The sequence below is a fragment of the Scardinius erythrophthalmus genome (assembly GCF_964197995.2).
Source record: "Scardinius erythrophthalmus genome assembly, chromosome: 2".
Taxonomy (NCBI): Eukaryota; Metazoa; Chordata; class Actinopteri; order Cypriniformes; family Leuciscidae; genus Scardinius; species Scardinius erythrophthalmus.
Genome location: NC_138222.1, coordinates 56775791 through 56797226, shown reverse-complemented (window position 1 = coordinate 56797226; position 21436 = coordinate 56775791). Strand labels below are relative to the sequence as shown.

General features: G+C 40.2%; 1 protein-coding gene across 7 annotated transcripts in view; it reads right to left on the bottom strand.

Moving 5' to 3' along the window:
- Positions 1-21436, bottom strand: part of kdm6ba (lysine (K)-specific demethylase 6B, a) — a 93187-nt gene that overhangs the window by 19124 nt on the left and 52627 nt on the right. For 6 of the 7 annotated variants that reach the window (XR_014029222.1, XM_081353088.1, XM_081353089.1 and 3 more), the window contains 2 exons: positions 9586-9647; positions 246-344 (listed from right to left, as the gene is read on the bottom strand). The gene's annotated coding sequence lies outside the window, so the exon portion shown is untranslated. Of the gene's footprint in view, positions 1-245; positions 345-9585; positions 9648-9911; positions 10143-21436 lie in introns of those variants that run through there. The other variant, XM_081353087.1, reaches the window with a different exon arrangement.

Below are 21436 nucleotides of genomic sequence, written 5' to 3'. Positions count from 1 at the left end.
GTGAGCAATTCCTTGCTCAGCAGGTTTAGTCAGAGCACGTATATGTGTGTATTTTGAGCCTACAGTGCATATGAGCCCACCCACTCCTCTCTGGCTCATGGTGTTGCACTATTAAAAGGCTTCTCTAATATTTCAGGAAGTCTGGATTTAGCTGCTAGTGGGGACTGAAATAATCGTGACTCTGTAACTGCATTCTTAGAGCAGTTTCTGCATATTCACAGACACAGACAGACACACACACACACCTGTCAAATAAGCATCTAGCACCACTTCTCAAATGTCTGAAGAGTTAGGGTTTAGCACCAACACTCGATCATCTCTGCTGACTCTGTGGTCGTTGATCACTGTAGAGAGAGATAAAGAGGTAAACATCAGTGCATTGAATTTGACTTCACTCTTATTTGTTTTCCTGGTCTATTACTTTGGCTTCATTCCATCCAATCAGCACAAGTGCAGTAAAAACAGCCAGGCCTTGCAGCTGTGCCATCAATATCACAGACAGGCTGTAAAAAATGACTTCAGAGAGGAAAAAAGCACTGCATTTTATAAGACAAATTGTGATTCAAGAATCCGACATGACAGAATCAGTCATAAGTTTGGACACACCTGCTCAATCACATTTATTATTATTATTAATAATAATAATAATAATAATAAACTATTTTAGTTGCTTAAAGCTTTAGAACCAAATGTTTTTAAGAAACTAAAGGAAATCCGTCTCCAACACTGGGAGCTCTTGGGTGGTGAGCAGGACAACAGTGAGAGGAAATCCATGATACTGTCTTTCGCACACAATGGTGAGAGTTATTGTGGGGAGGTGTCTGAATAAACACAGGCCTGGCGTACTGGTGTGGAAAGCCAACTATCACATATGAAAACTGTAGCTTGGGAAAAACACTCCATGAGAAATACAGGGTGGATAAAGTGTTTAAGGGGTTGGTATATCTGCATTTTTAGCACAAGAGAAATGTGTAACTAAGAAATAGGTGTAACCGGTCCTACTCAACCCACTTCGAGCGTCAGTTGCTAAAATGCCTCTTGAGATCAGGAGAGTGAGGTGTACACAATATTGTTGAGGTTGACCTCACTTTACCTTACGTCACAAAACAAATTTTCGTGTGTCTTATGTTTACAAGACGAATACAGCATTGTAGCTTGACCACCATTAACTACTAATAATCGTAATAAAGAAACGTTTTTTCAAATTATGTCCATTTTATCATGAAATTCAAACAATAAATGCAATGTTTAAGCTCTTTGATGTGGGGCACGGGGCCTAATAAACAAAAGAACATCTGAAGGTATGTTGAAAGATACAGTACAACTTACTGAAAAGTATAAGGCTATATCTCAGCTAGAGAAATGGACTCTTTCGCTAAATATATGCACTATATTAGCCTATTTACGAATTATATTTCACTTAACTCCATAAACATGATCATTTATGAGCCATGCTTAAACAACAAGCCCAAAAAAACGCTTATAAGTGGACATAGCAACACTTCAAGAGTGCGCTCTGTGAAGCAAAACTGTGCTTTAGTTAAAACTGTTGAGGATTTTGTCGCCGTACTTTGGTCAGAATAGCGATACCAAACTCGTGAGACCTTACTGCCAAGATAGAAAGTTGTGGGTAGTGACTCGAATCTTTTTTTTTTCAGTGTGCATTCATACTTTAACAACACGCACACATTAACGCAAAACGAAACTTCTCTGTACTACATTTCCATATCTCACATATTATTCTGCTACAGCTTTTTACGAGAACATGTTTTTCATTACTAGTAATATAGATATTGGAAACAATACAGCAGTCCGAAACTGATCCTTAAACTAATTGTAAGAAATTGAAACGCGCGCACACACACATACACTAGGTCTGATAACAGCTAGCCGTCTGCTGTCTAACGGGGAACTCCCATGACTCAACCATGGAAAGGGCTTACCCCACAACCCAGTCTCTTCCCCTTCTCTTGCGCAGTCTTTACGGTCAGGTGATCAAGGACGCCCACCTCAGTCACAGCATCGGAAATTTCTGAAAGTGTGCCGTCATCGATAAACATAGGCACAAACATATGCACTGTAAAATTACAGTGGGGGTTTTTTTTTAACCGAAACTCGCCGACGACGATCAGCCAGGAGAAAACAGTTGGCTTGCGGTGCAATTAATTATAAAAAGGGAACGTGGTTGTGTGGTTATTGGTTTATTGTAAGGCATCGCATCTGCATTCGCTTTCATGCTACAACCAACAAGAACTGTTTTCTAGAAATGCCATGTGTATTTACTCATACTTCGGTTCAGAAACTCTTTGGGAGTAATTCAAATCACTTTCGATTCTTAAATGTTACAATGATGAATTCATAATTAGAAAATTTCCCCATTCACCCCACCCCCCCACGTCGACCCCTCAGCTTGGTAAAAAAATCCCCATAACAACAAACATCAAACAACTGTTCCAGTCACTGTCTTGGTCGTCACACTTACCAGATCTCACCAGATCTAAAAACACCAAACCAATTGAAGGCCACGTATGTGGGCGTCTCCAACCAACATGGTCCAATCAAACAACAAAAAAACCCTTCAGGGAATAACCATGTCAACTAACCAACCATACAGCTGGACCAAAGGGTTTGACATTTAAAATGTGATGTGAACATTAAAAAATATGATTTAAGTTTTGAAAGAATAAAGGGCTGACATTAGTAACATGGCAATGTAAAAACAACCCCAAAAGAAGGAGATTATTTTAAAATAGTGATATGGGTCATGTGAATGTCGTCACTCCCAGAATGACGACACTATCCTCATTCCTGCCAGAAACCACCACAAGGCTACTCGGAGAGCCAGAACAGCTGAGCGCGCAAGTATGCAGAAAAGAACGACATGGAACGGAGTCAAGGAATTGCGGCGTCTGAAACAGATTGGAAATAAGGATAGGAAGAGGAGAGGAATTGGGAGAAATGGGGACAGCGGAAGAGCCTGTGGGTGAGCGCTCACATTTGGCCATTATATAACCCAGCTCAGATAGATCACACACTCAGAGGCACAAGGAAACACAACGTCACAGTAGGCTTGCGTCTGTTCTCTTCCCTCTGTGTGTGTCTGCCTCTGCCAATGATGCAAGGTTGAGTCGTCACAGTGGCGTCGCTGCATTTCCATGCCCACACTTGTAGCCTCCACACACACATGCTCACAAGCAACCGAGTGTACATCCTGATCCAGAGAGGGAGGTTAGCTGAGGACACGCACCCACATGTAACTTCATGACAACTTTCCCTCAACCTTGCACCACCCTCCCAAAAATAACACTACAATAAAAACTTTCATAACTGGCCCTATTCTATGCAGAGACCATGATTGTTTTCCCTGCTCTCGTTTTCATGTAATCGCCCTCGACCTAGTTCCTGATTTATGGTTGCTAGACAGACAATAAATCCATCAGGATGGAGCGTTTAATGATTAGCGCTGACATCACAACATATTGATGTTCAATAAACACTAAAATGTTCATATCCACATTCACTGCATATGCAAAGTGCATGTTTAAATGAAAGTGCTGTTGTCCATCTGGTATCAGCTGTTAATGGATAAATATGTAGGCTAATATATAAACCAGGGCAGTTTAAAAAAAGGTTGAGGAAACTCTCTCTTATTAGTAGGGAAGGACACTCAGGTAAACCCTAATCTAAATACTCACTTTCAATCTTGAAGTGACACCAAAATAATCAGTTTTACTCAGTAAATTCAGGTGTCAGTTAGAGTATGATTCGTCTCAAAGGGAAACATAATGCTTTTCTTAGTAACTAGTGGTCATGTCCTGTTAAGAGAAAGTAAACATCCATGCTGTCACTGTGGTGAGCACTGCTGAGAAAACACCCTTAGTCATTACCTTGAATGTGATTACTGACACTGATGTTACTCATAAAAGGGGAAGTTAACATGAAACGCTGTTCACAAACCATTTTACTCCCATTACGTGTCCTTTTTCTGAATGAAAAAGAATATTCAATGAAAACAAAAAAGATGTAGTGTGGGACTTGATCATTGACTATTTCAGAGGTGGAGTGAGTTGTGGTTAATGATGACCACTATGTTCATATCCACAGACGCCAGATGTCAAATGTCCAAAACAACTTTGATTTCATGATGACTTAAAAGTTGTGATGAAATGTAACAGATCTTTTCTTCCATGTTGTGAGACATATCACAATTTTTTTTTTTAAAAAGAATAAGATTGGGCACTTGTTTGCATCTATCGGTCATTGAATGGATGAAGGAAGGGCTAAGAATTGCAGTCAATTGTAAGAATAGGGGTGGAGTTTAAGCAGACTAATTAATTGGAGAAGTCTGGCAAAATTCACCAGAGAGAATATAACTATAATAAAACAGATATAGTTTTAAATATAAAAGAATAGCAGAGTCCACACCAAAACATACTCATACAACAAAATACTATCACACAGAAACAACATCGTTGGAATCACTTTCAAAATTATTTATTTTTCCAGCTGATGAACGATAAAAACATTGACAGCCAAACAATATTGTCTGCTGGTGTGGACACTAATATAGTTATCGTTCTTGGTGAAAACAGACCTTGAAGGAATAGTCTAAAATGAAAATGATCCCATAATTTACTCACCCTCAAGTCATCCTAGGTGTATACGACTTTCAAAATTTTATAATATCCTGGCTCTTCCCAGCGTTGTAATGGCATTGAAATGGGCATTTTGAGCTCCAAAAAGCACATCCATCCATCAACAAAGTAATCCATGCAACTCCTGTGTGTAAAGCATTGAGTTTTTTTTTGTTAGAAAAACATCCCTATTCAAAACTTTATAAACTATAATCACTGGCTTCCAGCAACAGCCGTACATGTGTTCATGAGAGAGTCGAGTTCTGGCAGAAGGGTGACCTCTGACCCGATGAATGACGATGGATGTATGACGCAAGCGTATTGTAAACTTAGGAAAGAATTGACGAACGAGGAAAGAGAGCTAAACAAAACGACGGTCACAAATTAGAAGTCTTAAAAGAAAAATGTCGGAGGATTTCGATATAAGAGAAGAGGAGCTTGAGTTTTCATACTTCGGGTCAGAGGTCACTCTTCCGCCGGAACTTGACTCTCTTGTGAAGCGTGTACGGCCATTGCTGGAAGCCAGTGATTATAGTTTAGAAAGTTTTAAAGATGGATATTTTTCTTACAAAAACCCATCACTTCGCTTCAGAAGGCATTTATTTTCCCACTGAACTCGTATTACTTTTACGATGGATGGAAGCTTCAAAAATTCAATGACACTGCAAAGCTGAGAAGAGCCAGGATATTTAATATAACTCTGTGTACGGATGAAAGAAGAAAGTCATATGCAACTAGTATTGCTTGAGGGTGAGTAAATCATGAGCTAATTTAAATTTTTTGGTGATTTATTCCTTTAGGATATCTTGATATCTCCATCTGGATAGTCAAGGAAGATGTTGCTCTGGTGATTGTTTGTGACTGCGAATGTGAATATACCAACATGTGAGATTTAAGAAAGCAGAACAGATATGATAAGACAGGAAGTTGTCGTCAGAGCAACAGGAAGTGGGCCTCTCAGAAGAAGGGAGGGTGTCTTAAAAGGGTCTGAGGGGAATGAGGTAACATCCTGTGGAACATATTCTGTGTGTACGTATTTATGAATGGCCCACTAAATAAAAACAAGGACCGGTTAGGTGTCTAGTTTTACTTCCGATTAGGTCTTCTGAAACTCGTCAGATGTTTTTGATGTATTTCTGTCAGTCAATTTGTGTAAGTTCACTTCCATTTAGAAGTAGAGTAAAACATTTAAGGAACAGAAAGTGTGACTGACATGCCCGCAAGTTACACAACACAACACACACTACCCAAAAGGCAAAAAGCTGAAAGACGAGTGCTGTGCGTGAATGACAGTGACTCAGTGTGTGAATGTCTGCTAGACATGAAAGTCTGGAGTGTGTCTGCACAGCCATCTGCGAGAAAACTTTTAATGTGCTCAGACTGAGTACAAATGTGTCACCGTGACATGTAAAGAAACACGAGTTCGCTCTTTCATCCTCTTTTACCATTATGAGTATGAAGTACCTGAAATAACCTTTCTCTGTAGTCATCAAAACATCTCAGCTTTTCATTACCGGAACAGTTAAACGTTGAACATCTCGATCTTGTTTGTGTCTCATTAGCCCCCAAAAGTCCCCTCCTACATTCACACTCCTCATTTCCCAGAACCCAGTAATGCATTAGACACAAACAAAACAGGCTCACTTATAAGTTATCAGTAACAAAAAGGATCAATGACGAACAAGCTGGCTCCCGGATTGCTATGGCAACGGGTTGCTGTGTCGGAGCACGAAAACACTGAAGCTCGACAAATTTTGAAAAGGGATCCAGTCGAGCGGCATGGAGAGTCATATCTGGCATCTAAAACAACATTACAGATATTCAAACTGAAATATGATCAAAGTTATTGACCATAAACAACTGAAAATGTGACTTTAATTTGAAGGTGTTTGCGATACAGATAAATAATCCCACCTCAGTCATCGCGTTATGACGCATATCAGAGATCTGTGTGTTGCATCCTGGCTGCTCACTCTATCCAAAAAACATCTGACTGAGTCACAGAAACATGACTGATATTTTTTGTTTTCCACCACTCTCTCCCTCTCTCCATTCCTCTCAACCACTCCCACTCTAGTTTCAATAGCCCTCCCTTTCCCTTTTCCCCTCACTCTGGTTTTCTGCCAAAAGCGTGAGATGACAGACCGGCAAAGTGACAAAGGAAAGAACAAGCCAGTCAGAAGGGAAAAAATGTGGCGTCAAACTCCTTCTCTTACTTCTTGCCTTTAATTATACACCAACTAAGGCTAACAGATCATGCTTAAAAACACCCCTTCACAGACTCGCGCACTTTCTCTAGTGAAATTCCTACTACATCACTTCCTTTTACCACAAAAGTACTGTCCTGACATGGGAAAACTCCCACACGCAACAGTTAGAGCTCAATGGAATGAACGAGGAGGATTTTACCACCTACATCTTATTTCTTTCATTCGGCCAGTCCTGAAATACCAGTATAACCACACTCACGTACGCCCGGCTCACTTTCATCATCGAGGGCTATTGTGATAAGCGTACATTGACTAAGCAATCCAACTGACCTACATGATACATCATCATTTCTTCCCGTCACACACACACACGAAATGTGCAACCTACACCGTTCTCATCTCTACCTGTTAGGATCAAATTCACACCTTCTCAACTGTTGTATCGTCACTCAAAGTTAATGATGGGAAGAGCGACTCATTTCTGCAAATCGGCTCTTACGAACAGTTCGTTTCAAAGAACCGGCTCAAAGCACTGATTCAGCGATTCTTTCAGGTCATGACGTAATTGTGCTTCAAAACAACAGTAGTGGACATCGCTACTCAAAAGAACTCCCCACTCAAGTGTTTTACATACACACACCAACTTTCTTACTTCAGGCTGGTCTATAGCTTTAACACAGGTTTACGCCGTCACAATAAAGGGGCAGTGACGCTGAAATAAGGCGGCTGATTCAAAACACCCGCCGGTCTGAGGAGGACAGTCTCAGCAGCTGCTGCGCTCTCATCATTTACACCTCACGACTTCAAAGCCACACAAACACAGCCTCTCTGTTTTCACGTAAGTCGTGCTAATTGATCGGAAGTGTATCTTCAAAGGGATCTTCCTGTCCCCCTCATAAACCCCCGTATTTATTCCACGGGTGTTTACGACCGCCTGTAAAATGCGTGTGTCCCAACTTGCTCTCCAGACACTCTCAAGCAACAAACACCTAACTGTTTCACTGTAATTTCAAATGCACAACATCAACACAAATAGCGCGTTACAGTGAAATTTCCCCTGCGTATTCCCTTAACCCTGACGGCGGAATATGTACAAAAAGCACATGCAAAGACTGAGATAAAATCACCCCACCCCCAGACAGGGCTGCAGGCTCGTTGTAGTAAAAAACCATGCAAATGATTTCCTTTCAGGCAGACGCATTCAGTTCAGCACGAGCAAGGCTGACGCAATCCATTCAACTTTACGAGAACGACCAGCAGTCGAGCCCTGCCCTCACGTGCCGAACAACGATCAGTGGATGAGCACACTGCAATCAAACGGGTTAATGAAGTGATGCTCTTTTTAAGTTATTCAAAAATAATTAAATGAATTGCATGTCAAAAAAATAGATGTGTGGAGATTATAGAACACAAGTAGTGTCATTAACAGTTTGGCAATCTTTTGTTAATGATCCTTAAAATATGAAAAAGAGCAATTTTGTTTTAACTCTTTCACCGCCATTGACAAATATTTACGTGTTTTCACTGTTAGGTTATTACGATAGGGGGTGATATTAGGCATCTTCTGAAAGATCACTGAATCTCCTGATCAAAACACATGCGAAGAAGAAGCAGAAACAAGCGATCGCATACGTAAAATAACGCGATCATCAATATTACACAGTATAACAATCAAAACTGCCTGATGTTACTGAATGAAATGTACACGGGCGAGGTATAAGAGTGCGAAGCTTTGGGGGTGTTGATGGACTCCATCTTCGTTTTGATCATCATTCTGAATCTGAATAGTTTTTCTCAGCTTTTTGCTTAAAATGTTGCCTTTTTTTAATGAAACCTACCCATATTCAAGCGTTGATCAAAAAGAATGCATTAAAGCTAGAATAAAACTTTGTATTTTTTTTTGTTGTTGTTGTTGTTGTTGTTGTTTGTTTAAAAGCAGAGGCTCTGTTCTTTCTTTTGATATATTGCATGTTCAGATATTTATTCAGCAAAATATTCTGGGGGCTATGAACTTTTTTTTTTTTTTTTTAGTGAGAGTTAAAATATGTAAAATAGAGCCTTTTTGTTTTAAAATATTATTAACTAAAAATAAAAACCCAATTCAGTGTGGTTTAAGTAGTATGCAAACCGTTTTGCTGTCATGTGACAAAAATCATATAACAGGTGACCTCTTTAGACACTCATGACTGTGACAAGGTCATCAAGATTTATATAAGATTTATATTCATTATTTATAATTTGATAATGTTTTTAGATAAGTAGTTCTTCTAAATTAAAACGTTTGTTTGCCACATCCCACTGCAGGGATGGCCCGGGTCAGTTTACACCACAGAGAACCCAACCCTCTTTCACCCGGACACACGTGGGACTGAGGCTCTACAACCTAAACAATTTCTCCCTGAACACAACACTACACTGCCATGTATTTAGACTACTAAACGCCCTGCCCAAGAATTAAACCATGCTTTGATTTGTTCAAAGATAATATTTGCCAAAAGACAAAAGGCCATTCATTGTCTCAAAGCCATGAGGTTGTGGCCAGTAAAGAGTTAATGCGCGCGCTGAACTTCCGGTCACCGTTACTACAACGCGTTCATTCACACACACTGTTGCTACCCTGTTATAAAGAGTGAAATTTATTTCAGTCACGGGCAACTGTCAACTTTAAACTAGTCACGAGTTTACCATGTGGATAACAACAATAAAAAACTGAACAAAGAGACTTAACGTTACTGACTTACCTTTAGTAGTAAAACTCGTTCAGCTTGCGTCTCCACTAGCGCTTCCCAAAGTTAGACGGGATCTGTTGGGGAACAAACGAGGACATCTTTTAGCTTTCCTTATCTGGGTTGAGAAGTCCGTTGAAGGAAACTAGAGAGGTGTCAACTGTCAACGTGTGAAAATGATTTAATTATGAATGATCACATTTAAAGAAGCTTGAATTACAGGCGGAGCTTTTAGTAATAAGCGCGGAGGGAATAACGTAACGTTAAAATGCAGAAGCGTCGCGTCGACGCTGCCTGGGACCAAAAACAACGGCTAAAACGGCTAAAATTCCTGTCAGTACCGGTGAGTGTCGTTATCCGTAACTTCTCATCGGTGTGCAGAGGAATATCCCAGTCCGAGCCGGCTCAACAACAACAATGATAATCCGCAGAATCGTTTGTTTTCTTAAATCCGTCGGTTTATAACGCAGAGGGTGTGTTGCTGATATTTTATGATGTTGTTGTTGTTGTTGTTGGGTCAGTCTTCTCTCTCTGTAACGAACACAGAGCTGTGTCTGTGAGTTAAGGCAGGGATCGAGTTGCGCTCAGAGGCGCTGGGTTTTTTAAAGGGACACACAAGCTTTGGCACAGCTCGTGGCCGCGCATTACAGAGGCGCGCCGCGCACGCACGCTCTCTCCCTCGTCAGCGCCGCCCCTCAGGCTCATGACGTCAAGCGCGCGGCCCCGGAATTCCCTGACAGCGCAAACTTGCGCGTCTCCTTTTTTAAGGCGGACTCGTGACTGTCCTGTCCTCTCTCTCTCTCTCTCTCTACTATTAATAAGGCTGACCACGATAATCATGCCTCATCGTACAAAAAATGATCTACAAAAACGTTTTACCCAAGACTACTCCTCACCCATTCAAGCAACGTCATAAAGTACTTCATACCATATATAGCCTTAGGACACGCTGTTCAGTAGATATGGGGCTAGTAGGTAATAGTAATAATAGTTGTTATTGTTGTTATTATTATTATAAATTATTATTATTTGTTTTTTGTAATATGTTGATTTTTTTTGAAATATATGAACAATTTATATTAAATATATTTATAATATATATATATATATATATACATATATATATATATATATTATATGAAAAATATGTTGAAAAATCACTCCTCATCATACAAAAATGATTGACAAAAATGTTTTACCCAATACTCATCCATTCAAGCAACGTCATAAAGTACTTCATACCATATATAGCCTTAGGACATGCTGTACAGTAGATATGGGGCAAGTAATAATAATAATAATAGTTATTGTTGTTATTATTATAAATTATTATTATTTGCTTTTGTAATGTTGATTTTAATTTTATGCTATGTAAATAATAATAGTAATAATAATAATGATGATAATAATACTAATTATTAGTTGATTTTGTGAAAATGTTGTCATGTAAGTAAAAAAAGAACAAAAATAATCATATTATTATTATTATTATTATGACATAAAATGAAAAGCGACAGAGTGCAAAAAACATAAAAAAAATTATAGACTAAAATAAACTTGAATCTGATATTCAGATGAACTAAAAACAACAGGGCAACAACATTACAGGGTTTATTCAAGACATGAAAAAAACCCCCTAGTTTTCAAGTTGAGAAAAACTGATTTCACGGAGAGTGACGAGACAAGAACTGTAAAGAGTAAAAATAGGACAGACGTAACGAATGGACCAAGAAGTGCTGACCTAAATAAGAAGAAGAAAAAAGAGGGAAACAGTATCCACTATTTTCTAATCTGTTCTAGTCACGATTTATTTTTTAATTTTTTAGAAACTAATGCCATCTGCCATGTCAGGATGTTGACAGTGTGTGAGGACAGCATAGTATGTCCATTTAATGGCGAACAGACGTGTGTGTGATCGGCACGTTATATTTAGCAAGGTTACATCAGTGGCACCGAGACAAAACAGGCCGGCCAAACCACAGGAGTGTGTCACGGGAACCAGGCCTCTTGGACAGCAGCGGAAGGACATCACAGACACACACACACACACACACACACACACACACACACACACACACACACACACACACGACGTAAGCTGCTCTGAGCACAACGCCTACCAAAAACAGGCAAACGTCGACAACAGCAGACGTGCGAATAACTTTAGGAAACAGTGAAGAAAATATTTTCTTCTTCTATCATACACAACCATTATCACATTCAATACCACTGTCTCTTTGCAAATTAGTATTGTGTGTGTGTGTGTGTGGCGATGACCACATAATAGGATACACCAGACAGGAAGAAGGGATATGACCACTGTGGCCAGGGTGTGACGCCCTTTGATCTCTCTCTCACACACACACACACACACACACACACACACACACACACACACACACACACACACACACACACACACACACACACACACACACACACACACACACACACACACACACACACACACACACACACACACACACACACACACACACACACACACACACACACACACACACACACACACACACACACAGTGTGCATGTTTTTGAGCACTTTAATTCCAGAGGGCTTGTAGTTCGATTGCTTGGCTCTGGCCTTATAATCAGGGAGGAGCAGCAGAGCTCGGTCTCCTGTTCTCACACAGCAGCTAAATATAGCAGCGTTCCCACGAGCACAGCACAATCCTGAACACACACACAGAACTGTCAGATGTGCAATGGCAGAAATGAGTGGTATGTGTGTGAGAACAGACAGCGGCCTTAACACTCTGCTCCCACTTTGTGGGCTCATCACTGACTCAGCACTAGGGTGCACTCTTCGTCACAGCTGCCACACATACAGTGGCGACGGATGGGTCATTCAGAGGGTAAACTCCCACTCTACAGTGCCCACATCTACCCCACATACACACATCTATGAATTAACAGTCCATGCCAATTGATTTTGAAAGTGAAGCCCTGTACAAATAGTAGGGGAACTGAAACTGCCCTCTGAGGAAATGGGAAGAACAATATATAAAAATCAGTATTGCTCACTGCAGGACCGTAACCGCAATAGACATCAGCCCCTTTAACACAGAGATTCCGGAAAATACACTGATAATGTGTTCCGGGATTTGTCCCGGGATCGTTTGATTTTGGTTCATTCACACTGCCAGCGATTTTCCGGAATCTGTGAGTGCGTTCACACACATCCCGTAAAGACACGTGACGTGTAACTATGGCGTACCGTCGTGTACGATCTCCGCTTCAGCTCCCTGCTTCATTAAAGTTTGCAGACATTTTTTCGTTCTTTCTTTCTTGATGACGAACACAAACTTCCGGGACTGATCCCGTCAATGTTACTAGGTCCCATCCCGGCATCAATCCCGGGACGTGTTTGCGTTCACACAGAAGGCACTCTAGCAATTTTACGGCAATTTCAACGCGCTGTGTGAAAGGGGCTATTGAGTGGCACAAGCCACCCCCCATGATCATATGATCTTGTACATGTGTTTTTATGCCTGGCAGACGTATTAAATTCGAACATGTGTCACATTTTGCCTGTATTTAAGGGTCTGTTTACACGACACCATTTTCAACTAAAAACTTAAAACTTATTATGCATTTTGGCCGTTCATTTACACGATAACAGCGTTTTGGGGTGTCTGAAAACGCAAATTTTTGAAAACGTGTTTCAAAGTGCAAGTTTTTGAAAACTGTCTCTGTGTAAACAACAGAAAACACGAATCTGTGGAAACAATGACGTCATGCACGTGTGCATTACATGTTCAGCCCATCTAATGGCCTGGCAGTAGAATACAGCGTTTTTAGTTGTTTTCGCGGATTCGTGTGAATGGGGATCGTTTTGACAATGGTGCTATCTGTACGTGGAAAACTCAGAGGGAAAACTTCTCTATTTTAAGCGTATCGTCATGTAAACGTTCCCTCAGCCGGACTTTGAGTTGGTTTTGCATTCAGTCTCATGTCTTTGTTCATCAGTTGCCATTGAGTTACATGTGTTACACCTGTGTCATGTTAATTATCTCGTGTTCCCTGTGTATATATAGCTCTGTGTTTGTTTCAGTCTTTGGGTACGTTTACACGGCAACTTTGTACTAAAAACGGTTAGTGCGTTTTTCCCGTACAGCCGACAACTTTGTCAAAACGATCCCCATTCACACGGATCTGCGAAAAAGATTAAAAGCTCTTTTATTCATGTCAGGCCAATAGTTGGCGATGCCAATTTGTAAAGAAAAACTACACACCTATAGACCGAACACGTAATACACACATGCATGACGTCACCTTTTTCACAAATTCACTTTTTTGTAGTTTACAAAGAGATGATGAATGTATAGTTTTCAAAAAGTTGCACTTTGAAACCCGATTTCAAAAGTTTAAATTTTCAGGCTCCCAAAGCGCCGTTTTGTAAATGAATGGCTTTTGTAAACTGTGTTGTGTAAACGACCCCCCTGCAAAAGTTTATGAATATAGCTGTCATTCAGTTACATCATAACAACTGCTTGATTGATTGTATCATCACAAAAAGTAAACTATATTATTGCCCAGCTCTAATCTGCTTAACATTAACATCGTGATTTTCTGTAAAGCTTCATTGATTCAATGTGTATTGTGAAAAGAGCTAAAGAAATAAATGTAACTTGACTATAGTTTTAAGCTGTTACTGAAAAAGATAACCTATATTTTATATTCATATTGCATATAATATAGTTTATTGCAAAGAAAACATTCATATTTTTAATGAGAAATATGAATATTATTTTAAACATATAATTTAAGATAACTTTTTAAGATACATACTTTTGACTTTTCTTTTCCCCTTAAAATAAAACATACATATGCTCAACAATATATATATATATATATATATATATATATATATATATATATATATATATATATATATATACAATGTGTGATTTTTGTGGTGGAAATGCTGGCAGGCCAGGAAAAAAAATTAAGAACTAATTTCCCAACAGGGAAAACAGAAAGAAAACCTGTTTTCCTCCCTCTCTCTCTGTTTCTACCCAAGACTGCAGCTCGAGGGGAAACATTTTAAAGCCCCACTCAAACCCTTTCTCTCTTTAGTATGAAAATAACAGCAATTTTTGTTCAGATAAAGTGGGTTTATTTGTTTATTGAAGGCTATAAAACAGAAGTGGTTAGGCCGCTTGACTTATGACCTTAAAGTCAAAAGGTCGCACCCCTGCAGGTAAACAGCTGCTGAGTTTAACAGAGCCCTGAAGCAACAACTGCAAAAAGTCAACACAATCACGCAGTGAAACCTATCGCACTTAAAAATGTCAAAACTGCACAACTGCCTTAGCAAGCACAGCAATCCAGTTTATAGCTAGCCTTTAATATAACCCAACTGATCGTGATCATGACTAAGATAGGGATAGTGAGAGACAGATTGAGATGAAAAAAAAACTGATATCTTTTCTAGAACCAAACCCTGATAGCAAATCTCATAGCTAACATCTAATGCTTCATTTTAAATGTCACTCTGAACCCTGAAAGACTCAATGAGCTCAAAGGTCACAGTGAGGGGGAGTGCACAGGATTTAGATGAGAAAATGCCAGTGTCTATCTCTACTATTAAATGACAGAGGACTACTCTCTGAAGGTGAAGAGAGGATTCAGAGGATTATATGAGGACACAGTCCAAACAAACATGAGAAAACACAAGTCCAGGAGAGACACTGTGACACCCAGACTCAAAGTCTTCTTGAGACAGATGAGAGGACCGGTGCTCAGAGAGCGTGAAAGTGAGAGACAGGCTGAGAGTGAGAGAGAGAGACAGAATGAAAGAGAGAGAAAAACAGTCCCCAAACCTGCTGGGAAATCAAACAGTAGCTGGTTTCTAGCTAACCAATGTCCATGCTCCACAAACCAGCTTCCTATCCTAAGGCCATGTGTCCACCAAAGCGTTTTTTTCCCGAGGCTAGCGTATTTTCCCAGTCGTTTTCAATGGGAGCGCCACAAGGCACTGAACGTTTATTTCACGCTGAACGCTCTGATTTTTATTGGTCGAATGTTGAACTTTGGGCAAAAAAGTGGACTGTGTCCCGCTGTACTACAAACCACACCCCTATTAATTACGTCCCCTACCTCAAGTTACGGTTTGTAGTAATGTCACTTTTTACCCAGCCGTCCAATCACAGTGTAGGAGGGGCGGGACAAATACCACATCGACCAACCGCCACGTCCTGATTGTATAACGGAGACGGACGACAACAACCAGCATAATAACAGAACTTAAAAAAGAGCCAGTGCAAATAATTTACATTGACATATTTATTTAGAAACAATACAGAAACAAATCTGAAATGAGATACTAGTAACACTAGTTACACCGCGGATATTCTGTATCATAGCAAGCAAAGCGTCTCAACTGAAAAAACGCTGGCTAAAAACACTTGGACACACGGCCTAATGTAGGCAAACGCAGAATACTGTCAGTATACTATAACCTGCGTTCATCTGTCGCCACTTTTGAGTGCAATGCCCACGTATTAAAAAACAGTCTACAGCCGATTCACAGAAGCAAGTCCCCATTCTACATCTTATCTTTTTCAATAATCCACTATTATACTGGGATGTGCGTCACAACACAGAAGAAAAGATCTGTCACTACTTTCGCTTCATTGCGACTTTAAACTGGCCAGCTGGTTTGTTGCCTGTCCAAGACGGTTTACCAGCTTTAGCTGGATTTACACACAGAGATTTTTCTCTCTTCACTACTGTATGTGCACCAGCTGGGGCATGTGAACACACTCACAAATACAATGACCTACTGAACACACACACATCACTCATCTTGTCCAGCACACATTCTGTGACCCAACCCGCCCGTTCTGTACACATCCAACTGTCAATAAGATAGAGGAATTGTGGTAAATCAACACAGAGGTGTTGGCTATCAATGAACCTACTTTAGCAAACAATGATATTTCACAGGATTTTGAAGGAGACAAGGCAATACAAAACGTTTACTCTACAGTGCCACTCATCCAGAACCAAACCAAACACACTACAGAGTACACTAAACCTGTTCTTCCATTGTATTAATGATCTTTAGACGCCTACAGGAACGTTTCTATTATGTAGGAACTTTCTAATTGGCTTCTATTTGTGAGATAACAATATTTTCTGCCCATTATCCCTAAAATCTTTTCTTCACACAAAACATTTTGCATTTTTATATTCTCATTAAGTCATTATTTAATAAGCTGTCTTCCTTATGTACAGTGTTGGCTGCTCCCCAGAATTTTATCAATTTCAGATTTTACCATCCTAATGTAGGCAAAACTCAGACACACACTTCTCAACTAAAACAAGATTTCCCCCACATGCATTCACAATTACCCCTGAGCTACTAATCAAAACATTTTAGTAAAACAGTAACTATGAATGAAAAGCTTTTCCACCCCTGAGGGCCTCAAACCCGGACAGCCAAAAGCTGTGACACAGTTTTATCAACCATGTGTGTTATAGAGCATTGAGGTTATATCACCTTACTTACCTAACCAAACTCCTTACCACACCTGCTCCCTGCGACCGACACTCACACTGACAAAGACCTGCAAGCGTGCACCACTTTTATGGGTCTTGCAGTGTGGAAGTCTAAGTGTGTCGTGCGTTCGTGTGTGAGCTTGTTTTGCGTGAATGCAAGGTAGTGTATTTGGCTGTTATAATGGTTAGTCACTCAGATGATTCAGAGCTGCTCCTCGTGTTGGGACAATAGACCACATACCCATCCATATGTGTACACACAAAACACACAGACTACAATATTCACGTGAGCACAAGCAACTCATTTTTGAAGAAAATGCGCCAGTGCCAAAGACAAATGAGTGTTGTGGGTAGATGCCAAGGCCTAAAGGTGGTTACAAATGTATTCTGTGTTGTTGATAGGCAGTTACGGTATTTACTGATCAAAATAATCTACCAAATTATCTGATATTCTGCAGCGATTGCAAAAAAAAAAAAAAAAACCTTAAAAAAAGTTAAGAAATCCTTTGTAATTGGATCCTGTTATCTAAAGTTTAAGTACATCCTTCATTGCAAGTCAATAGAGGATTCCACTACTTGGTCAACCAGACAAGTCTGATTGCGTAAAAAAGTAAACACACACCTTTGCTTAACAAGCTCATTTGAGATATCATTCATGTCTGTAGATCTAGAGTATTTCGTGTTTGTGTACCTTAAGCAATGACGTGACACGTTAGCAAATCATACCTTGAATGCAATGTTTGCCAAATGCTAGAAATGCAAGCAAAAATGGTGTGGAACAAGTTATGTCTCAAAGTTTCATATTTATGGTTAGGGGCTTTGATTGTGTCCCAAATCTGTCGTTCCACCACGTCGTCTGTCGTTTACAACATATTTACTGCCTGTATTTGTTGTCTGTACTTGCTGAACATTATGTTCTGCAGGAGCCACATTTCATTTTCTTCCACTGTGTTAAAATGACAATAAACATGACTTAGACTAACCACAGTATGAACAATTGTAATTGTAAAAGTAACTGCATAAGCAAAGTAAGCAGCCCTACATATAGAAACTATTGTACACCGTCACCATCAAATCTTCAACATCATTCAGCAGATAAAGAGTATTCAAGGTATTTCTTTTCAGTATCAACGTTCCCTGGGATTCAACCCCATGCAACCTCGCCATTGGTAGTGTCCTGTTGACACAGAAAGAGATATTGACTCATCAAATCATGATCCTGGAAACCTCTGCAAGTCCATTTCATTTGTTTTGAGCTATCAGGTTTCTGCCACTAATCTGCGTGAAGCCGTGCGGTTGTGATCGCGATCAGTCGTGTGTGTGTGTGTGTGTGGGTGTGTGGAGGAAGGTGGGCGGGGTGCAGAAACCACGATATGGTTAAGTGAACCTTTGCCACACATCGCATGAAAAGGTCAGATTCAGCCATGTATGGTTTGCGAAAATTACCCACATGCAAACCTGTTCCCACACACACGCTATTGTCTAAACAGTAACCAACAAAGCCAAGCAGGGATCCTTAAGAACGCATATGAACTCTCTCATGAATATTTCAAGCGTCTTTGAACATCTGTCAGTCATTCATGAGGGTGTGGTGCATTTCTGTTGGTCTCTTTCAACCACACACACGCAGCTGACCACATAACAGTAGCTTGAGTAGGAGAAACAGACAGCAGCCCACAACAAAACTGTTTTGCCCTTACAAAGTTCAATAAACGACTTTCCATCTACATCCACAGACAGCCAGACTAGACAGAAATGTCTGTCGCACACACACACACACACACACACACACACACACACACACACACACACACACACACACACACACACACACACACACACACACACACACACACACACACACACACACACACACACACACGCACGCACACACAGCCAGAAACAACAACATCAGTCAGTCAGGTAAAACATGCTGAGGTGATCAACAAACAGGCTCGCACACGTTTCTTCACCTTCTCCATTACAAACTCACAGAAAATAAATCCTAAACCCTGAGGGATCAACTTCTTGTGCTATCAATTTCACAGGTTAAACAGATCTGAAGTGAACAAGACTTTTCTTGACTGCCTTCAGCTCCTGCAGAGCACAGGCAGTGCAGACGACTAGCACAGACAGACAGTGCAGACTGTCATTATACGCCACACCAAACACAGCAAATATAGTCTTCAGCGTTTAATGGTGACTAGCTTTTCTACGCTGTCAAAAACATCATTGGGGTTGTGCATGCATCTGTAACCTGTAAAAGCTGTTTTACCATGTCTCAAAGAGATAAGGGTGTACAGAGGCAGAGATAATGTCTGAATGTTTTATAGCCTGTAAATCAGTGTCTGATCAAAACATGGTTCAAATAGATAGATTTTTTTTGATCGTACAGTTTCTCAGGCATAAATATGCCTTAAAGACAACCAAAAATGAGAAGCCTGTCAACATTTACTCATGTCGTTAACTCACGTTGTTCTAAACCTTTATGACTTTCTTTTTTCTCTGGAATAAACTCCACACTTTTTACATAAGGAAGTTATACGAGTTTTAGTCTCAGCCTCCGATGTTAAAATAGGAAACACTTTGGTAGTTTTGAAGTTGTCATCTGATTGGTTGAATTGTCCAGGAGACGTGTGTGTCGCGTTCTTTAACGGTCCGCATGGAAAAAAAGATGCAGTGAAGCCAAACCCCCTCATGGAAGAAGAAAGCCATCGTGTTTACAACTGTGACAATGAGCTCTTATCAGGATCAACTAAACACTGGATTTTCAAAAGTGTGTGAAGTATGTAAAGTTTGCGGCATAGACTCATTAAAACACGTCCAAGAGTTTTACACACTAGTAGGGACATTGACGTTACATTTTCACGCCTCTAAACATGACGCGGAACAAAACAAACTGTGATTGGTTGCTTTACGTGTCAGTCAGACGGCCTCTGGCCGGTCCTTGGCCAATGAAATCTGCGATGGAGTCCAGACCTTTAATGTCTAACAAATGAATATTTGTTTTGCTGATTGAAAAGGAAATGTGCTCTAGTCTAGCACTCTCCACCTCATTTTAATGTAAGAGCAGGCGTCACCATTTTTACCTTGGACCAACAAACTGGATGGTCCAGTTTGTTGTTCCAGATCGAATGTTTAGATGCTTCAAAAACAGCGCGTTATACTGTTTGATATTGCAAACTGGTATATTAGTTTACCAGTGGTTTGTTGCACAAATACTTTTACCATTTACGGCACTTTATTCTTCTTCTAGTTATTTACCAGTAGAGGTTAACTCAATTGTGCGTTGACGCAACACAACTTTCAGCTGGCCTGCCATCCACCGTAAGTGGAAAAAGAAAGCCAAACAATACTACAACACTAGTTACAATCAGCTATGGAATAAAAGACAAAGGACAAGTGATTAAAACTGTATCTGATGGCTTGCAAACTAGCCTAAGGAAATACAACGGCTGCATCTAAAATCACATACTTCTCCTATATAGTGGGCGAAAAACAGTAGGCTATGTGACACGAGTAGTATGTCCGAATTCACAGTACTCATTAAAAGAGTAGGTAAAAAGTCCCCGGATGACCTACTTCTTCCGGTGAGATTTCCGGCGAGAGTCTGAAGTGTGCATCCGATGGACACTTGAACTTACTATCCCATGAGGCAACAGGAGAGGATTTATGAATGAAGGTGAAGCAACAAAACTGACTCTGGTAGGTCACATGATAATGAACCTACATGAACATCTTGATTACATTCATCCTACACATATTTACACTATTAAGAACATACTTTTTTAGCGATTGGAGGTAAGTACTTATTCAAAATAAATAACGACTAAAGAGAGTTTGCGATTTTGGACGCAGACAACATTCATATTCAGTGCTGCTCTGGATGCGTTCTCATTTGACGTTTAATACTGCTGGGCAAAATAGTACATTAGTGCATATATGTACTTTATATTCTATATTAGTGGTGCAACGGATCATCATTGATCCGTGATCCGTTCGGATCAATATCTTCGGTTCGGCACACACGTGATCCGCGGATTGATTTATGAAAAAAAAGCACTCGTTTGCTTATATTTGTTGTTCATTTAAACCTTTATGAACCGCAGAGAGCGTGACGCCTTATTCGCGCCCCAAGATCTCCAGACGCACGTAAACGCATCTTTACATTGACTTAACATTGAAATCACTCGCGCCATACGCTCTATCCACGTTTGGTGTGAACGCAGCACGAGGGCGAGGGCGAGAGAGAGAAAGAGTGCCTACGAGTGCGAGTGAGTGAGCGAGAGTGAGGTCTGCGGTCTTGGCCATTAGTTGATTTACTTGTTTTTGTGTAGATAATA